Genomic DNA, 19,257 nt, shown 5'->3' on the forward strand with positions numbered 1-19,257 from the left:
CGGTCAGGTGACGTCATCTGATAGGACGCACCTGCAGGTTATAAATAGGAGTGAACCGGAAACATTCCTCAGATTGATTTGTCTGAACGGACGTCCGGTCACATAGGCAGTGCGGCATTGGGACGCAGCATCTCGTTCCCGCCTTTTCAGGGAACAGGGTTACAGCAAAGTAACCCGAGACGTTCCCTTTCAAAGGCTACACTCGATGCTGCGTGAAAACGCTATGGGAACGAGAGTGCCAACGCCGCCGCACTGCGAGTGTCTGGACTCCAAGGTTGTGTAGCGTGTGCGCACAAGGCCGAGAAGGTCTCAGAACTATGTCTGGGTAGCTGACTCGAGGACCCGTGAGCCCGGAGTAGCATGAACATCCAAACTATAAATGTAATTAATGTGTGCGGAGAGGACAACCCTCCGTGTCACACACTTGCTGCAGGGGAATACCTCTTGCTAGTGCAATAGATGAGGTGATCCCCCTGGTTGAATGAGCCCTGATTCCTAGAGGCGAAGTGAGCCCACGCGCCTCATAGGAGAGGGCAATAAGCCCAGTGTAGTGGGGGCCACCCCCCGTTGCGGCCCCAGCCATGTAAAAGCTGCTTTGACTTACGCCACTAGCTGATGCGGTGGACGTAAATCTAAAGAGCACGTACTGGACAAAGTAAGTGAAGTCTTGCTGCAAGGGAATACCTCTTGCTAGTGCAATTGATGAGGCGATTCCCCTGGTTGAATGAACCCTGATTCCTAGAGGCGAAGTGAGCCCACGCGCCTCATAGGAGAGGGCAATAGCATCTCTCACGCCGCTTGCGGCTTCAAAACATGTAAAAGCTGCTCTGACTTACGCCACTGGCTAATGCGGTGGACATAAATCTGAAGAGCACGTACTGCAAATGTGTGCGGAGAGGACCAACCCTCCGCATTACAGACTTGCTGCAAAGGAATGCCTCTTGCTAGTGCAATTAATGAGGCGATTCCCCTGGTTGAATGAACCCTGATTCCTAGAGGCGAAGTGAACCCACGCGCCTCATAGGAGAGGGCAATAACATCTCTCACGCAGCTTGCGGCTTCAAACATGTAAAAGCTGCTCTGACTTACGCCACTGGCTAATGCGGTGGATGTAAATCTGAAGAGCATGTACTGGACACAGTAAGTGATGTCTCTCCTGCTCCGAAGCTGTAAAGGCGGAGGACAGAAGGCTTAAAAACAATAGGATGCATGTTGGCAAATGTGTGTGGAGAGGACCAACCCTCCGTGTCACATACTTGCTGCAAGGGAATACCTCTTGCTAATGCAATTGATGAGGCGATTCCCCTGGTTGAATGAGCCCTGATTCCTAGAGGCGAAGTGAGCCCACGCGCCTCATAGGAGAGGGCAATAGTTGTCCGATCCTCTTAGAGAGGTAACACCACTTAGAATAGTCTTAATTACGCTGGCTGGAAGACCAGCTTGACTTAGAGTCAGAGAGTAGTAAAGGGGACATTTGCTGATCTTGCGAGGCAAAGAGGTCCACCTACGCTACATGAGATTTTCCAAGAATGTAAATCGCCCTGAGGGACAGGAATCTGGTGCGCTAGCTATTTAGCGGCGCGAGCACAGTCCGCCCTGGCGATTAATATACGAGACTGCCATAGTGTTGTCCACCCGCACTAGGACATGGTAGTCTCAACTGCTGGAGGAAGTGCTTTAGGGCCTGAAATAGAGCCATGATTTTGAGGCAATTGAGTGCCGCGCAAAAAGATGGCCTCTCCAGCTCCCTTGGGCTGGATGGTCATTTAAGACCGCACCCCAGCCCATGAGGGAAGCGTCTGTCGTTAGCATCTGCGACGACAAGACGAACTTAGAGTGGGACCCAGAGTCAGAAACCGGGGTCTGAACCACATAGGAAGGGTACGAAGCACCTGGCGCGTAGCCCTTATTGGGGATTGGCCCTAGAGTAAAATCCCCTGGTTCTTAGCCACAACTGAAATGCTCTCATGTGCAGAAGGTCCAAAGGTGTCACCGTGGATACAGCTGCCATGAGAGCTAAGATCTCTGAAAGTGATGGTCACTTTCTGGTCTAGCTTGATTTCCTTGATGGTGTTGAGAATGGATTCGACACGAGCGGGAGACAGCTGTGCCCGCTTACGCTCAAATTCCATGTGACACCCAAAAATGTTGTCCTCTGAACAGGAAAGAGCATGCTTTCATGGCATTGGATCTCAATCCTAGGAAACAAAGATTAGCTAGAACGACATGCTGATGTCGAAGCGCTAGCTACTGAGACTGGGCCGGCCAGTCATGTAATTCAATACGGATGCTCTGGAGTCGTAAGAGCCAGAAATACATCCATGTATTTTGTGTATGTGCGGGTGAAAAAGCTAGACCAAATGGAAGGACCCGATACTGGTAAGCTTCGCCCCCGAAAGCGAACCTCAGGAACCTCCTGTGTTGTGGCAATATTTCCATTGATTTATTTTTAGATAGCGGTAAAGCCCGCAAAATCTAAAAAATTGGACGCAGCCCCCCGTTCCTCTTGCACTTTCCGGTTTCATGGAAGTGGAGACCACGCCATTGAAACGCGGAGGGTGATGTGAGAACTGAATCCTGTAGTTTCTCTGTACAGTGCTTAGTGCCCAAGGAGATATACTTGGCAGTAGCTTCCACGCTGCCAGTTTCTCAGAAAGGGGCAAAGCTCAGTGGCTTGGTTAAACGGGGGGGGGGATGTTAGATGTTCGGCATCCTGAAACACGGCAGGAAAAACCCGAAGAACTAACATTTTATTGGAGACTGGAGTTGCCCGAAACACCAGTGGTGGCGGAGCAAGAACACCAACCTCCTGGGGGTGCCAGGGAGAACACTTTATTCTTTAAGAGGAATTCTGCGTGCCTATCCCCATTGGGGGGCCACCCCCCACGGTCCTGGGCACATGAACCTCAGGGCTTTTTTGTGAAGACAATATAGTCTGACCTCTTTTGAGGCGGATCCCGGTCGAGACTGGGTGGCCGACAGTCCCGACTCTTGAGCAAGGCGGGGAAGGAATTTCCCGAAGGCTTGTTATACAAACTTCGCCTCATGAACCTAGTGGCGACCGAGTTAACGACATCGCCAAGTAGGCCGGGAGGCGAGATGGGGCATCGAGGAGGAATACACGATCCTTCTCCTTAATGCCCCTGAGATTCAACCACAAGTGCCTCTCCGCGGAGACCATAGCAGCCATAAAACGGCCGATAGCACGAGCCGTCTGCTTTGTTGCACGAAGAGACAAGTCTGTGGCCCGGCGTAAATCCAATACGCCTTACCTTGCAGAGCCCCGCCAGTACTCAAGTCTCTCAGCAGGTCAGCCTGGTAGGCGTGCAAAACCGCCATGGTGTGCAAAGCGCCAACCTGACCTGCTGCCTGAAAAGCTTTTCCCTCCAGGGAAGATAAAAAGTCTACACAACTTGAAAGGAAATAATAGCTTTTCAGGAAGGATGATGTCCCAGAAGAGAGATAGCCTGGAAGCGTCTCTTCTATCTGGGTGTCATCATATAACTCCGCGTTTCTACCTCAATTATATTTAAATAAATAAATAAGTTGATGGCAGGAAAACACGGGATGAATACAGCTTACTCCATGAAAGGGTTAACTTATATGGAGATTGCTAAGAAAAGGGGAGAGAGCGTCGTTGAGGCTCCACCCCCGGCCACCCGACAGAACCTGCCGTCTATGTTTTTTTTGTTTTTTTTAATTATTATTTTTAAGTGCTTAGAGCCTATTACCATCTCCGCGGAAGCAAGAGAGGATGTTTATCCTTGCCCATTCACAAGAAGCGCGGCGCGCGCTTGCGAGCGGACAGAGGGATTTCTCGATCCGATGAGAACGCGAAAGAAAGGAGTTTTAAATCCGTCTCTCACTGCTCTGCCGGATGCACGTGTTTAAGCCCCAGGAATGCGCGGCGGCTCGAAGATTCTCAAGGAATGCGAGGCGCGCGCGTAGCACTTAATCGAAGCAGTAAAGTGTAGAGATCGCCCTCCGATATGGATTATACACACGGAGGGACATCTCGTTTAAACTCTGCCATTATCGGTGAGTTAAACACTTATTTTTGCTGGTTAGACACACACGCTCACAACTAGACAAGGTGAAGACAAGAATCTGAGGAATGTTTCCGGTTCACTCCTATTTATAACCTGCAGGTGCGTCCTATCAGATGACGTCACCTGACCGAGGTTATAAAAGCCAAAAATTTGGCGTGTTTGGTACACACATGCTTCACAACCGGCAACATGACAAGATGTTCCCATAGCGTTTTCACGCAGCATCGAGTGTAGCCTTTGAAAGGGAACGCATCCTTGTTTTAATTATTGGGTTAATAATAGATCAACCTAAATAATAAGCAAATAAAAATTATTAATAACACTTTAATACTAATAAAATAAATAAATAAATAAATTATATACACTACACCGCGTTCCAAATTATTATGCAAATTGGATTTAAGTGTTATAAACATTAAATGTTTAGTTTTTAAATTAAACTCATGGATGGTATTTTGTCTCAGGGCTCTTTGGATCACTGAAATGAATCTTAGACATGTGTGATAATTAGTCTGCCAGATAAGCCCAATTAAGGGGAAAGTACTGAAGAAGGTTGTTCCACATTATTAAGCAGGCCACAGGTTTCAAGCAATATGGGAGAAAAGGGATCTCGAAAAGTGTCAAATTGGACAAGGTATGAAAACATTAGATATTTCACGAAAACTCATCGTACTGTGAAGACATTTGTGGCTGATTCAGAGCACAGACAAGTTCGTGCAGATGAAGGCAGAATGAGGAAGGTTTCTGCCAGAAAAATTCATCAGATTAAAAGAGCAGCTGCTGAAATGCCATTACAAATCAGCAAACAGATATTTGAAGCTGCTGGTGCCTCTGGAGTCCTCAAGGTGTAGGATCCTTTAAAGGCTTGCAGTTGTTCATAAACCTATGCATAAACCTGTGCATAAACTATTCGGCCACCCCTAACCAATGCTCACAAGCAGAAACGGTTGCAGTGGGTCCAGGCATACATGAAGACTAATTTTTAAACAGTCTTGTTTACTGATGAGTGTCGTGCAACCCTGGATGGTCCAGATGGATGGATGGTTGGCCACCATGTCCCAACAAGGCTGCGATGTCAACAAGGAGGTGCTGGAGTTATGTTTTGGGCCAGAATCATGGGGAGAGAGCTGGTAGGCCCCTGTAGGGTTCCTGAAGGTGTGAAAATAACCTCTGCAAAGTATTTTGACTGACCACTTTCTTCCATGGTACAAAAAGAAGAACCGTGCCTTCCATAGCAAAATCATCTTCATGCACAACAATGCACCATCTCATGCTGCAAAGAATACCTCTGTGTCACTGGCTGCTATGGGAATAAAAGATGAGAAACTCATGGTGGGGCCACCATCCTCCCCTGGCCTTAACCCCATTGAGAACCTTTGGAGAATCCTTAAAAGATGAGGGTGAAAGGCAGTTTGATTCCAAACAGCAGCTCCGGGAAGCTATTCTGACATTCCGCAAATAAATTCAAGCAGAAACTGTCCAAAAACTCACAAGTTCAATGGATGCAAGAATTGTAATGGTGATATCAAAGAAGGGGTCCTATGTTAAGATGTAACATGCCGTGTTAGGATATTTTTGATTGAAATAGTTTTTGATTTCAGTAAATATGACCTCCTAATGCTGCAAATTCAACAAAAGCCTATTTTCAGTTTTTTACAACCTATAAAATTTTTTAACTTTGTTGTGCATAATAATTTGGAACAGTGCATTTTTCGTTTTTTATTTTTAAAGTAAATATTGTTATCATTAGGAGGTTTTTCCGAAAAAATTTAAATTATACCCTAATAGTTGATGACTAGAAAATTATACTAACTGTCATTTGCATTGATTAATTATGAAAATCAGAGAAAGATATAATTTGGAACGCAGTGTACTGCTCAAAAGTTTGGGATCACTTGCAAATTTCATTGTTTTCGTTTAGTGATTTATTTTCTATATTTTAATAACAAAACACATTTGGAATTAGGTAATTATGGAACAAAAACAGTCAGTTGTTATTTTAAGGCATGAAGGTCAGCCTTTCTGGAATAGAGCTTGCAAGAACAATATTGTCAAGTGCATTTGCAAAACCCATCAAGCACCATGATGAAACTGGCTCTCATGAAGACCTGCCCAGGAAAGCAAGACAAAAACTGCTGCAGTGGAGAAGTTAATTCAGAGTTACCAGCCTCAAATATCATCAATTAACAAACAGCACCTCAGTTTAGAGCCGTTATGAAGGCTTTACAGATCATGAGTAGCAGAAACATTTCAACATTACAGTAAATGTTTGAAGAGACTAAAGCATATTTTGGACACCTTCAGCTTCAACGATGAGTGGGCCCAAGCACTCTTCACCCTTTTTCTATATATAAAATAGCTTGATATGAAAATTATATTGTAATTTGACACCGTGCCGGTTGTGTGTGAGTGAAGCACTACCTCTCTGTTTCACACACACACACACAAACACATTAAAGGTGAGAGAGAGAGAGAGAGAGAGAGAGAGAGAGAGTGTGTGTGAACTGGCAAAGTTGTCAAATTACGCGGGCACACACATAACACACACTTAAACACTGAAACACCATACACTAAAGACGAGAGAGTGTGTGTGCGAAGCCTGCGTGGTGTCAAATTACGCGCGCACACACATAACACATACACTCTGCAGCGCAAGAGAAAGAAAGAAACACACACACACACACACACACACACGGATTGATTATACCAGTAAGAGAGCACTAAGACCCAGCAGGGGAGATGATTTCCCCGTAGCGCCAGAGAAAGAAAAAACGTTGGCTTAGTTGTGATGACGCGACGCTCGGTGTCAAAACAAGAAGCGCATGCGTTATACATGATACTCGGAGCTCGTAAACCACGACAACGCTCGTTTTTTAAGTCAAAATTTATTAAAAATCTTTGCTCATCTTCCGGAACACTTGTAAACCACGTTACTCGTAATCCGAGGTTCCACTGTATATATATACACACATATATGTATACACATATATATATATATATATATATATATATATATATATATATATATTAACTTTCATAGCTATCTTGATGTAGTTTTATTATTTATTTTTTTTATATTAGCTTTTCTGAGAGACATTTGTAATGCTTTTTACATTCCTCCTTCACGATCAAATGTGTTTGGATAGCAATTAACAAATGCTCTAACTGTTCATTCATTTATTTCTAGAACACTGAACTTGCATGTTGTAACTTATGTGAAGATAAAGTGGCTTTATACTAATAGCTGACATTGTAACAGCCTCTTTAATTACCCCGTGGGATCATATTCATCTGACTGATTTTATTTCCTTTGTCCTGCTAATGGGTTCTGGATGTAGGCAGAGTGGACCCACACAAATTATATGGCCAGCACAGTTGATAAAAAATAACTTTTATATGACGTGGGAAGTCCACACACTAGGTGGCTGACAAGTAAAAAAGCTGTGGATTTTTAATGCTGTACACGGGAAAGCGTTTGCCTCCAAACAACACAGTCTATGGTCTCTGATTTGATGGTAGTGAATGAGTCATCCCAAAAAACAATAAATAATTTAGCCCACAATTTCTCCATAGGAAGAGGGAGTTAAAGCACAGACATTGTGCTTTAAAAAAAAAAAAAAGCCCACAGGAAACCCTGATGAAATTATGGAAGTTCTTGTGTAAATTTAAGTGTAAAAGTTTTTTCATAGGCTGGTATAGTTCTTACATTTATTTTCATTGTTTCTGAGTTGTATTGAGCCTTGTGGAGTGACAAGAAGTTGCATGGTACATTTTCATTTACACTACCTGTCCAAAAACAAAATCGCCAACTCAAAAAAAAAATTTGCTCATGTCCTTCTGTCCTTAAAGTGATGTACAAGTTGCTTTGGAATAGGGCCGGTCTGAACTCACAAGACCTTCTGACCAATTGCTCTCAAGTCCAATGTTTATGCTCCCTAGCAAATTTAAGCTTTTTTCAGATTAGCCTCATTAATGGATGGGTTTCTTATGGCCACACAGCTGTTTAGTCCTATTCTTGTGTGTTCTCATCACATTGTGTGCGTATGGAAATGCTCTTACTTTCACTATTAAACGTAGTTATGGTTTTTACTGTTGACTTTTTACCAAGTCAAGTCAAGTAAATTCAAGCAGTCTTTTAAGTCATTTCAACCATATTCAGTTTAGTACGGTTCAGAGAAAGCTATTACTAACACTCAGTCAGGAGGGCTGAAGACTATCACGTTTCCTCCGAACCATGCGACACCAGCCGGCCGCATCTTTTCAAACTGCTCGCTCACGCACCCTTGGGGGCGGCGTAACACACTCAGAGAACAGCGCTATCACTGCAGCAGTTTTCAACTCAGTAGTTTTACTATGAAGTTTTAAGTGTTTAACAGTAGTTGCCCGAACATGTAACTTTAAAGACATCAGTTAATTATATTTTATAAATTTAGACCAAAATGTTTGTTTGTGGAAATCTTGGTAATTATATACACTTCATTTTAACTGGGTTCTTTTCAGAAGCATGCCACCTCAGGAACCTTTAAGAACAAAAATATCAACAAAGTAAATGCAGGAAATTGTTTCCGAGTCTGCATTACCACCACATCATCAGTCAGCTCACGAGCTCAAGCCCACCTCTCAACCTTCAGACAGATGGGAAGGAAGTAGCTAAATACTGTTTAAGGAAATCTGAATTGTTTTTAATACATTTTTGTTCCTTTACATACCCAGCAACTCCAGGAGCTGCAGTCTTTAAACAAACTAGTTGGACATCTACCACAAGAGAAGACTGATGTACCCGGTAAGAAAAAGCTTTTCCAGACATTTACCTGTTCCTGTCCCTGTTACGAACGCCAAGCAACCAATTTTCTTTTCAAAAAATTTTAATCAAATTAATGTTAATAGTAAACAAATATTTTTAATATTGTTAACATCCTGGTTTTAATGTTGTGGTGGACAGAGGGCATTATGGACACTAACTGTTCTCAGGTGGTGCTAGTTGTGGATCATCACTGTATGCTGTTAATTGAGGATTTTTGATATGTTTAATAAAACTATAATATTTGCAGGTCTACAATTTTGTTTCTGGTGTCCTTTGACAGCTCTTTAGTCTTGGTCATTGTGTAGTTTGGAGTGTGACCAAAAACTTACTTTGAAGCTTATTTTGCACCATAATTTGCAAATTAATTCTTTAAAAATCCTTAAATGTGATTTTTGGGGTTTTCTTCTTATTTTGTCTCTCATAGTTGAGGTATACCTATCATGAAATACAGCCCTCTTTCATCGTTTTAAGTGGGAGAAATTGCACAATTAGTGGCTGACTAAATACTTTTTTGCCCCACTGTATGACATTTGCTTCTCCATTAAATGTAGTTTTGTTTCCCATGTATGTCTCAGATTTGTGTCTCTTTGTTTCTTCTAAGTAAGCTTTAGGAGAAATAGAACAGACAAAGTTGATCTTGTAATGAGAAAGCTTACTTCAGTCTCATGGGACTAGAAAAACATCATTCTGAGCAACAAAATTTTGCTATGGGGCTCCACACAACATAAATGAACAAAACTAGCTTAGACGAAACCTAATTAGCTAACGATTTTTCACCCAGTTACAATAATTTCAAATCTCTTCAGTTATTTTCTTTGCTTGATGCGGTCCAATAATTCTACACCTGTGAAATGGTCACTTTTTGGTCAAGAAATGTATTTTTATATAGTGGGCACAATTTTATATAATGAATAATAAAACAACTATTAAAAATACAGAATTTAAAATGATGTACAGTTACGTATGGGTAACTGGTTCCATGACTGATTTGGGAACCACCAGCTTGGATTCCTTCACAACTAAAATGGAGTATTTCTGATAGGTCCTTCCTGAGTAAAAAAAAAAAAAAAAAAATCTATTCAATTTTATTAATTCTATGCTATTTGTACAGCGCCTTAACGATAGACATTGTCACAAAGTAGCTTTATAGGGATAAAAATTCTGGAGTTTTTTTTGTACAAAGCAACTGTGGCAAGGAATAACAACCTGATATAACATGAAAAATAAACTCTAAAGGAGCTGCATCTTCATTAAGCAATACTGGGTAGTACAACCATAAATAAATCCCTTCTATAACTGTTTGCTGCGAGGTCAAAAGTGCAATTGCATATCAGGAAATGTGTTTGAGTTGAAATAAAGACCACTTTGCTGAGGTTACCAACAGTTCACTGATGTCAACTGACCATAACCTCTTATAGTTAGTTTATTTAAGGTCCTTGTTATACTGCCTTGCCAAATGTTTGTGGACACTAGGCCATCACACCCATATGTAGGCATTTCCCAAACTATTACTGCAAAGTTGGAAGCACAAAACTGTACAGAATGTCTTTGTATGTTGTATCAATAGTTTCCCTTCATTGGACCAATTTGAACAAATTAAGTTATATTTTTAAATGGTTTGCCATGGTTGGAGTGAAGAACATTGAGCACAAGAGCCCTGACCTTAACCAGACTGAGGACCTTTGGGATAATTTGAAATGCCGACTGCATCCCAGGCCTCCTTGCATCAATGCCCCACCTCACTAATGCTCTTGTGGCTAAATGAGAATATCTCCACAGCCACACTCCTAAATCTACAGGGTGTCCAAAAGATTCCAATGTGGGTGATTTTCATGAAATCTTGGTTTCAAAAATTTCAAGCATGAAAATTTCTCAAAATCTAAAATTAAGTTTTTCATTAGCAACAAAGTCTGGAGTTTTTGTACAAATTCATTTAAAAACATTTACCTAACATTTAACATATAATTTACAAAAAAAAAAAAAAAAACTCTCATTACCGAAAACATCAACACTGTTAGAAAAGCAAATACATTTTCACATTTTATTATTAATAGTCATGCACAGTTACAAGAGAGAGAGAGATGATGAGTGTAACACTGTAGGGTTATTATTATTTATTTATTTTTGCTAGGTTCTTCCTTCTGTACTCCTTGAGCAGTTCTGGGTTGCTGTATAATTTTTCCCTGACCTTTGTCAATCTGGCCTTTACCAAAGCTTTTTTTTCTCACTTGCTGACTGTCTACATAAGAGATTTAAAAGTCATACAAAATATGCTTAAATTCTCATTCCTGAAACATACTGTAGGTTCTCTTTACCGCGACTGGCAGGATGAGGAGCCTCAGGAAGTTTTGCTAACTATAGAGAAGCCATGATGGCTTTACCAATTTTTTTTTCAGTGGATATAATTAGACCATAATAGAAGTACATTTACATAAAAAATTGTAAATCTAACAAGAAAAACTTTTCAGTAATAATAGTCAAAATGTTAGGTTACCATTCTGACAATAGAATATTTAATATTTAACTGGAGAGATATAAAGAGATGACCTTTCCTGGTAGCCATCTTGAAGTGTCCTGTATCTGTCCAATGTGCTATGTGCTCCATCACTAATAATCAAACTTTATTTTAATTCTGTATGTACTATGTGTGTACCTTATTTATGCTATTTAAAAAAATTTTTTGCGGAGAATAAGAACATCAGGCATGGGCGTCATTTTCCTTTTTTTTTCAATTATTATAATAAATTAGTATTCAGCAACTAATTCTGTCTAACATCTAAAATAATTTAGTAGAACATCCATTTATTCATTTTTTTGATAATTTATTTAAATTACAAAATAACACTCATTCAAACACAGTCGGACGTAATGCGGTAATTAGAATTTCAGCAGAAAATGCTGTAAAATAGAAAAAAAATATCAATTCTTATGTTGAAATTACAGTATTTATTTTTAATAAAACATTTTTTTAAATACATTTTATATTTAAAATCATCAAGGCCATGGTGTTTTAATGGTTTGGTAAAAATCACCCATACAAAGAGGAACTTCAATCAATTACCTGCATAACACCATTCTGTATGTGTTTACACAATTCATCATGAGGTGGAGGGTTATTGGTGTGTGTTATTATGGAAATTGCCAATTGTATTAAGGATGTTTTATAATTTTTTTTGTAAAAGTTATATTTCCACTATGTATAGAATGGGATGTTTACAAAGCAGATATCATGCATTTAATAGTTATGTGCCCACAAACGTTTGGCCATATACTGTAATACACCTTCATTCTCTCACCATCAGCCTGATTGACACAGGTTGTCTGGTGGTCCTCTGCTTACTAGAAGAAGCTTGGTTACTGTACATATTCACTCCTTCATTTCCCTTCTTTTCTCCTACCAGAATCTTATATCAAAGTCATTAAAAAAATCCATAATACATTGCAGCCCACAAGAACTGGAGGCATACATAAATAGTGCTGATAATATAAGCTATGGCAAGTTTCTGACATTTTTAGTTGAAGACAAATGCTGCTCAAGACTGTGGTATCCTTTATTGAAGATAAGAATCACTATCACTAAGTATAACCATAATTTAACTCACCACAAAGCACATCAGCTGCAAAAAAACAACATTCAGTCTGTAAAGTGTGGTAAAGATAGATGTGAGCTTCATGTTCACAAAGGTCAGTGAGTGGCACCCAGTAGATAAGCCTGTCGAAGGGTATTTAATAAAAGAAATCACTCCTCGACCTGTGTTCAAGTACACTTGCACAGTTACCCAGTAAGCTACATTTTCTTTTAAAATAAAGTCCCTTTTTTGGTGCTCCCTTTTTTTACCTTTTTCAGTCCTAGTCTTTCCACAATCTGAGATCAGAAGCTTTAGGCCATGAGTTACTGGTGTCCCCTGTGCAACCACCCCTCTGATGTTTTAGAGCCTACTGAACATCAAGCAAAATTTTAACACTGCATAAATTCTGATGACTTTAATATCATCATGATGTTTAATAGGTAGAATTAGCCTTTATGTTATCACTTTCCTTCAGGGTATATGAAAGGAAGTTTTTAAGATCGTTTGCAGAAAGGAAATGTTTGGGCTTTAAATTACATAATTTGCACAGTGATGGTCAAAAGTTTTCGGACTGGTAGTGTATTTTTATAGTCTCAATAAATAGAAACTGTTTTTTACCAACCTGGCCATGTTCTATAGATCACATCAGTGATGAAAGGACAACATTTTGCTAAAAAATATTTGTTTTGTTATCTTTAATGTTTAGAAATTAAAAAAAAAATCAGAAGTCTATTACATATTGCAATACATTATGTATAAGATTAACTTCCGAATCGTGCCTACAAGCCATTAATTAAGCTTCATGTGAGGATATATGCAACATTATAAAATGATATCAGCTAAAAACAGATGAATCTTCTGTCCTTAAATTAATATAAATCTAAAATAAAATAATTTTAACATTTGTTAATTTTAGCCTGTTATGTAATAAACTATAACTTTACATAAAACTATAAAGCATAGTATTATATATAGTGACAAGTCTTCACTCTTAAAGTCTCTAAAGAAAAGTCAACAAACTATAAAAAATATATTACTAAATAATCTTACTTGGACAAAAATGTAACAGATTTTGGCAGATACATCCTATCAGGATACTGGGTGTCTTTGCTTCTTGCTTCTGTATGTCTATTATGAAGGCTTTAAAAATGACCAAATATTAAAACGAAACAAAAACTACACAAAATCACTCATGGTCCTGATTTAACAGTGTGTAAAAATATTATGACACAAAATCAAGTTAATTCAAATTTATGCAATAGTAACATTTTATATTCAGTAGGCTTCAAAACAGAGGTGCCCAGAGGAGTCCAGTAGCCCATGGCCTACTTTGTCTGGCACATCAACTGATGGTAGGATAATCCACCCAACAACAAGTCATCCAGATAAGCATGTACACCCACAGCATGATGTTGCAGGGCCTCTCAACTCAAACAAACTTTGTAAATGTCCTTGGTACCAAAGCTGACAACAGAGAAACTGTATTCAACAACAAAATTAATGCATACTGAAAAAAATGCATCTTTTATAGTATATTTAAGATTATAACCAATTGTGCTTATCACATGTATTTAAAAGAGTTTGCATAATATATGAACGAGCAGTTTAAAAAAAAAACTCATTTATGCTTCTTAGATTCAGGATGGGGTGGATTCTGCCTCTTTTCCGTTGCTTAATCAGAATTAGACTTGACTTGCATTAGGGCTATTTCTTTACTGATACTCTGCCCTGCTCCGAGTATCAACATTGTGGCAGTTGATTGGATAGTAAATTGCAAATGGTCATTGAATTTCTTTTGCTTCCATTTACAGACTTTATTGCCTTTTTATGAGAGACCAAGGTGTGATCTACCCAATGCTCTTTCAGTAATCAATATAAATTTATGTGATTGAACTACAAGTGCCTGGGCAAGCAAGTGAGAAATTAGTCAATGTGGATAAATGAACAGCAAGGTGCAGATGCCTGTTGGTTGGCTTTTATTGGGTCCTTACAAGAAGAAAAAGGATAAACATGAGAAGCTTTGCAGATGAGGAAAGCTGACATCTACTAGTGGTCCTAAAGACGGCCAGGGGAAGTTACAGTGTCCAATAAAATGTGAGTGGTCCCCTTCATCCCCAAACCAATACACACTTTCACCATCCACTTTTAATTAAAACCCAATTTACACATTCACTTTAATAATAATTAAACAAGAAAAGATTAGGTTTGTACAAGCCAGGTTAAAAAAATCAGGTTAATTGATTTGGGGTATTTGGAATGCTTATGTGTGTTACATGGACAATGTCTACTGTATTTTTTAAATACTGATCATTATTTACAAGTACATACAGTGAAAAGCAAATACTGTACAGTTTAATTTTTCTGCAATTTCTACACATATGTACAGTATTGCCTCAGCTGGACCACCTTGTTAGTGCTCCTACAAGGCTGCCTGGTTAATGTCTTTAAACAGGACTTATATTATGCAGCTATAGAGTACACTTATAAATAAAGCAAGGGTGATCAAAAGTTAATGTACTTTACTCCCCCCCTTAAAAAGCCAAAAGTCCAAATTAATTTCCTCTTTAAATACACCTAACAAATCTCATAATTGTTAATAACTGTTTAACTGAATTATTTATCCTTGAGGGGGAAAAATCACCAACTGAGATTAACTCTGAACCTCATTACTAGAGATTATAATCCATGATTTACACAATTTTTCTGTGAGATATCTAAATATGAATTTGGACTGTACTTTATGTAAATTAGTGACTTAGAAGAAGCAGAATTTACTTATTAATACCTGAATGAATAAATGCTGGGAAAAAATCACATTCATTACAAAATACCTTTAGCGCCCGATGTCTGAGTGGTCGCCTACACCAATACCCACGTAAAGTATTCGTTTATAATCCATCACTCCTACTTTGATCAGAAGTTGCAGGCTACTTGTTGGTACCACAAATAGTGAAGGGTACAGCAGGGGGAAGAGCCATCTTCTACAAAGCCCCACATTTATTGAATAGCCATCCCATTAGTTTTAGACATAATCTCATTGTTTAAGTCCAAGCTTAAAACATATGTGTTTAGGTAAAAATTTTGTGAAGACTTTTTTTTTAGAGTCTACAGGATTCATCGGCATCCTACTTCTATGGTGGAGTGGCTGGATGCTTTATGACCCAGGGTGACCTCATGTTTGTGTTAACCTCTGACTTTCCCTTTTAGTTATACCGTCCTAGTTCGTCTTGCCAGAGTACCTGCTTGCACTCTGCACTAAATGTACATTGACCTTATCCACTTTGTAACAGTGGGCATACTATGATCAGTTTCTCTTTGAAACTCTTTCTCTTTTACTCTGTCAAGTAATGATGGGGGAATATATCAAAAAAGTCAACTTATTGCAATATAAAAGCTTCATGATATGCTTCATTTGGGCTCACGGCATGTATCATGTACCCTTACATCAGCACAGTCTTGTGCACCTTAAAAATAACATGTTATGAATTTATACATTTGTGTAAAGCTGCTTTGGACAATGATAACTGTTAAAAGTGCTATACAAATAAAAATTTAATTGAAGTGAACTCAGTGACAAACTTACTGCAAGGTTACTAGTGATCCACAGAACAAACAATATATCAGAGAGAATATATATATATTATATATATATAGGTACATATAAGTACACCCTAAAACATTTCTACTCTACTCCTTTGGGAATTATATTTTAGTTACTCTGTTATTATAACTAGCTTTAATTATGACCTTGCATTTGATAATGACACTTACATTTCCTTTTGTCATGCAGTCATGATGACCCTGGACATATACGTACAACCTTGTTTATTGGCTTTAGTAATTTATTATCTAAGTTTAGTCATGTATATGTTGGTAATTAGCTATGCGTTATTACAGAAAATCAAATTGTGTTTTCATTCTGTTGACATATTTTAATTTAAGGCGGCAGTTTATGGTTATGTGCTTTCCGAATTCCATCTCTGTGACTACTGCCCTGTAAAGCACGCTGAACATTACAGCCTATATATTAAATACTGGATGTGCATGAGGGAGCAATTTCAGACACTGCTCACACACACACATTCCCAACCTACTACCTCATCCCCCTAACACATTCCGGCTGTATTTTTGTTAATAAACCACACTATCGCACCCCAGAAACCCTGGCAAAAAATCCAGAAGTAGAAATGCCAGTACTGTCAGCATGATGTGTGAATTCTGGCACTGGCAGTTCTCCAACCTTAGCTACGGTACATCACTTCAATTCATAATTGCTCTAAACTAAAGCAGGACTGTTTTTTTTTTTTTTTTTAACTTGGTGGCACGGTGGTGTAGTGGTTAGCACTGTCACCCTGCACTTCCAGGGATTCCCACCTCTGTGTGCATGGAGTTTGCATGTTCTCCCCATGCTTGGTGGGTTTCCTCTGGGTACTCTAATTTCTTCCCACAGTCCAAAGACATGCAGGTTAGGCTTAATGGCATTCCCAAATGAGTGAATGAGCGTGTGCCATGTGATGAATTGGCACCCTGTCCAATATTTTCTAATAAATTAAGGTGGCTTTGTTTACCAAAAGATGAACGAACTAATGGCTTAATTTACACCACCCCTTCCATGACCAGGCACTTAGTAGTAAAGAATGAAATGACCAAACAAACAAACTAACAAACAAACAGAAGTATGTTTACTTCAATGAACATGGTCTTTTTTGATTTGGTCAGGGTCACATCTGACCACTGAACATAATTGATCTCTGCATCAAAGTAAATATGTTAAAGTAAAATCCTCCTTATTTTTTTGTTGCATCTAAATGGACGCCCTGTGAATCTTTTTGACATGGTTTCTTGTTGCACCACTCAAAAGCCCTAAAATGCATTCCCTTTTGAGTCTGGCTCCTGTCAAGGATTTTTTATTATACTGTCTTAGGAAGTAGTTTATTAAAACATTGGCCTACTTATTTGGGGACTTCCTAGCTGTCTATCTCTAGTTGTTAAATTACTAGGGCTGCAACAACTAATCGATAAAATCGATAATTATCGATAATGAAATTCGTTGTCAACGAATGCCGTTATCGATTAGTTGGGCTGCTCACGTCACTGAGGCGCGCGACCACAAGATGCACAAATACACACAGATACCCAGCCGCTCGCGCAAAGGAGGTTACAGAAGCGTCTGCAGGAAAAAGCGCGCGCCCCGAGTCTTTCAAGGTTTGATAGCAGGTCACATTAAACGCCTCTAAGAAGATGGTAACCTGCACGCTATGCAAGACCGAGCTTTCATGGCATGTCATGCACCAACACTTAAAAAGAAAACATGTTGGTGTTACGGATGGCGAAACGTCAGCAGGGTCAGTAAAAACTGTATCTCCATCGTGTAATAGTTCTATAGTTTAAGTGCTTTTGTTTAAACTGTTTGCTAACTTCGGGACAGTCACGTTAGATCTGTTCACGCGCTACTCGCTAGCATCACATTGCGCAATCACCTAACGAGCAATAGTGATTAGTTAAATGGCGCTACTTTAGATCATCTTAATTTACACGATGCGAATAACAGGAGAATATTACATTTAGTGATTGTTGTGGTTTTCAGCGAACGCAAATAACAGTATATTTGTGACTATTAGCTTTTTGCATTTCTACAGTTTTTTATAGTCCACTACAAAGTTAACTTGTAATTTACTGTGGTTTTACTTATGCATACATCATTTTATTATACAAAATTACATTATTTTATCTGTTTATATCTTATCAACTGAATAGACCAGTGTATTTATCTCTCTCTCTCTCTCTCTCTCTCTCTCTCTATATATATATATATATATATATATATATATATATATATATATATACTGTGTGTGTGTGTGTGTATATATATATATATATACACACACACATATACATATATATATTATATACTACATTTCATTTAAGGTTTAAAATGTCAAAATTAAAGATTATTAAACTCTATATGTGGCTTTTGCATTTTTAAAAGTTTATTTTTATACATAAATAATACCCTGATTTATGGTTTTTTTAATAGTTATAAGCAAAATATCAAATTTAAGGAGCGGTTAGGTTTTATCCGAATAATCGATTAATCGAAAACATAATCGCCCAACTAATCGATTATCAAAATAATCGTTAGTTGCAGCCCTATAAATTACATTTTTATATTTACATATTATTTTATCGAAGACCTCTCGTTCTTGCTCTTATTCTTGGATATTTACACTCTTATAGTCTATATATTCTACCAGAGCTTAGCAATAAATGCCATACTGTATGCCACTATTATTCAATTACTTGTCACATGTATGAATTTTTCGCATATTCCAGTTAGGAAGCTGGGGTCAGAGCGTATTGTCCGCCAGGATACAGTGGACCTTGCTCAAGAGTACAACAGTGGCAAACTGTTAATAGAGGGCCTTAAACCCCCAACCTTTCAATCAGTAACCCAGTAACCGGCAGCCTTAATGAAATTGAACCACCACTGCCCGACAACCATTAAAATCAACCAAAACGACTGCCATTACATTTTAAATTTGGTGCTCTTTTTGGCTTCTTCTATAAATAAAGGGCAGAAATGTAAATTTTGTACAAAAATGTCTGTCATCGCATTTATTACTTCAAGTTTTGTTTTTCCAGCATTCCCAAGGCCTGTCGAGTTGTGCACTTCACCACAACCATGCCCTTTTTAACCCTGACACATTCTAAGCTCCACAGGGTACAGGAAATCTCTCTGCCTTTCCTCTAGCATGCTTGTTCCTCCAGTTCTAGAGAAGACAAAAACAAAGAAAAGAAAGATTTTACTGTCATCCCTAGCTGAGGCATATGCACT

The 19,257-nt window shown here is 38.8% G+C and overlaps 1 protein-coding gene across 2 annotated transcripts in view; it reads right to left on the reverse strand.

Moving 5' to 3' along the window:
- Positions 1-19,257, reverse strand: part of plpp4 (phospholipid phosphatase 4) — a 125,503-nt gene that overhangs the window by 65,233 nt on the left and 41,013 nt on the right. The gene's annotated exons all lie outside the window — the stretch shown is intronic.

Source organism: Clarias gariepinus, chromosome 8 (assembly GCF_024256425.1).
Source record: "Clarias gariepinus isolate MV-2021 ecotype Netherlands chromosome 8, CGAR_prim_01v2, whole genome shotgun sequence".
NCBI classification, from domain to species: Eukaryota; Metazoa; Chordata; class Actinopteri; order Siluriformes; family Clariidae; genus Clarias; species Clarias gariepinus.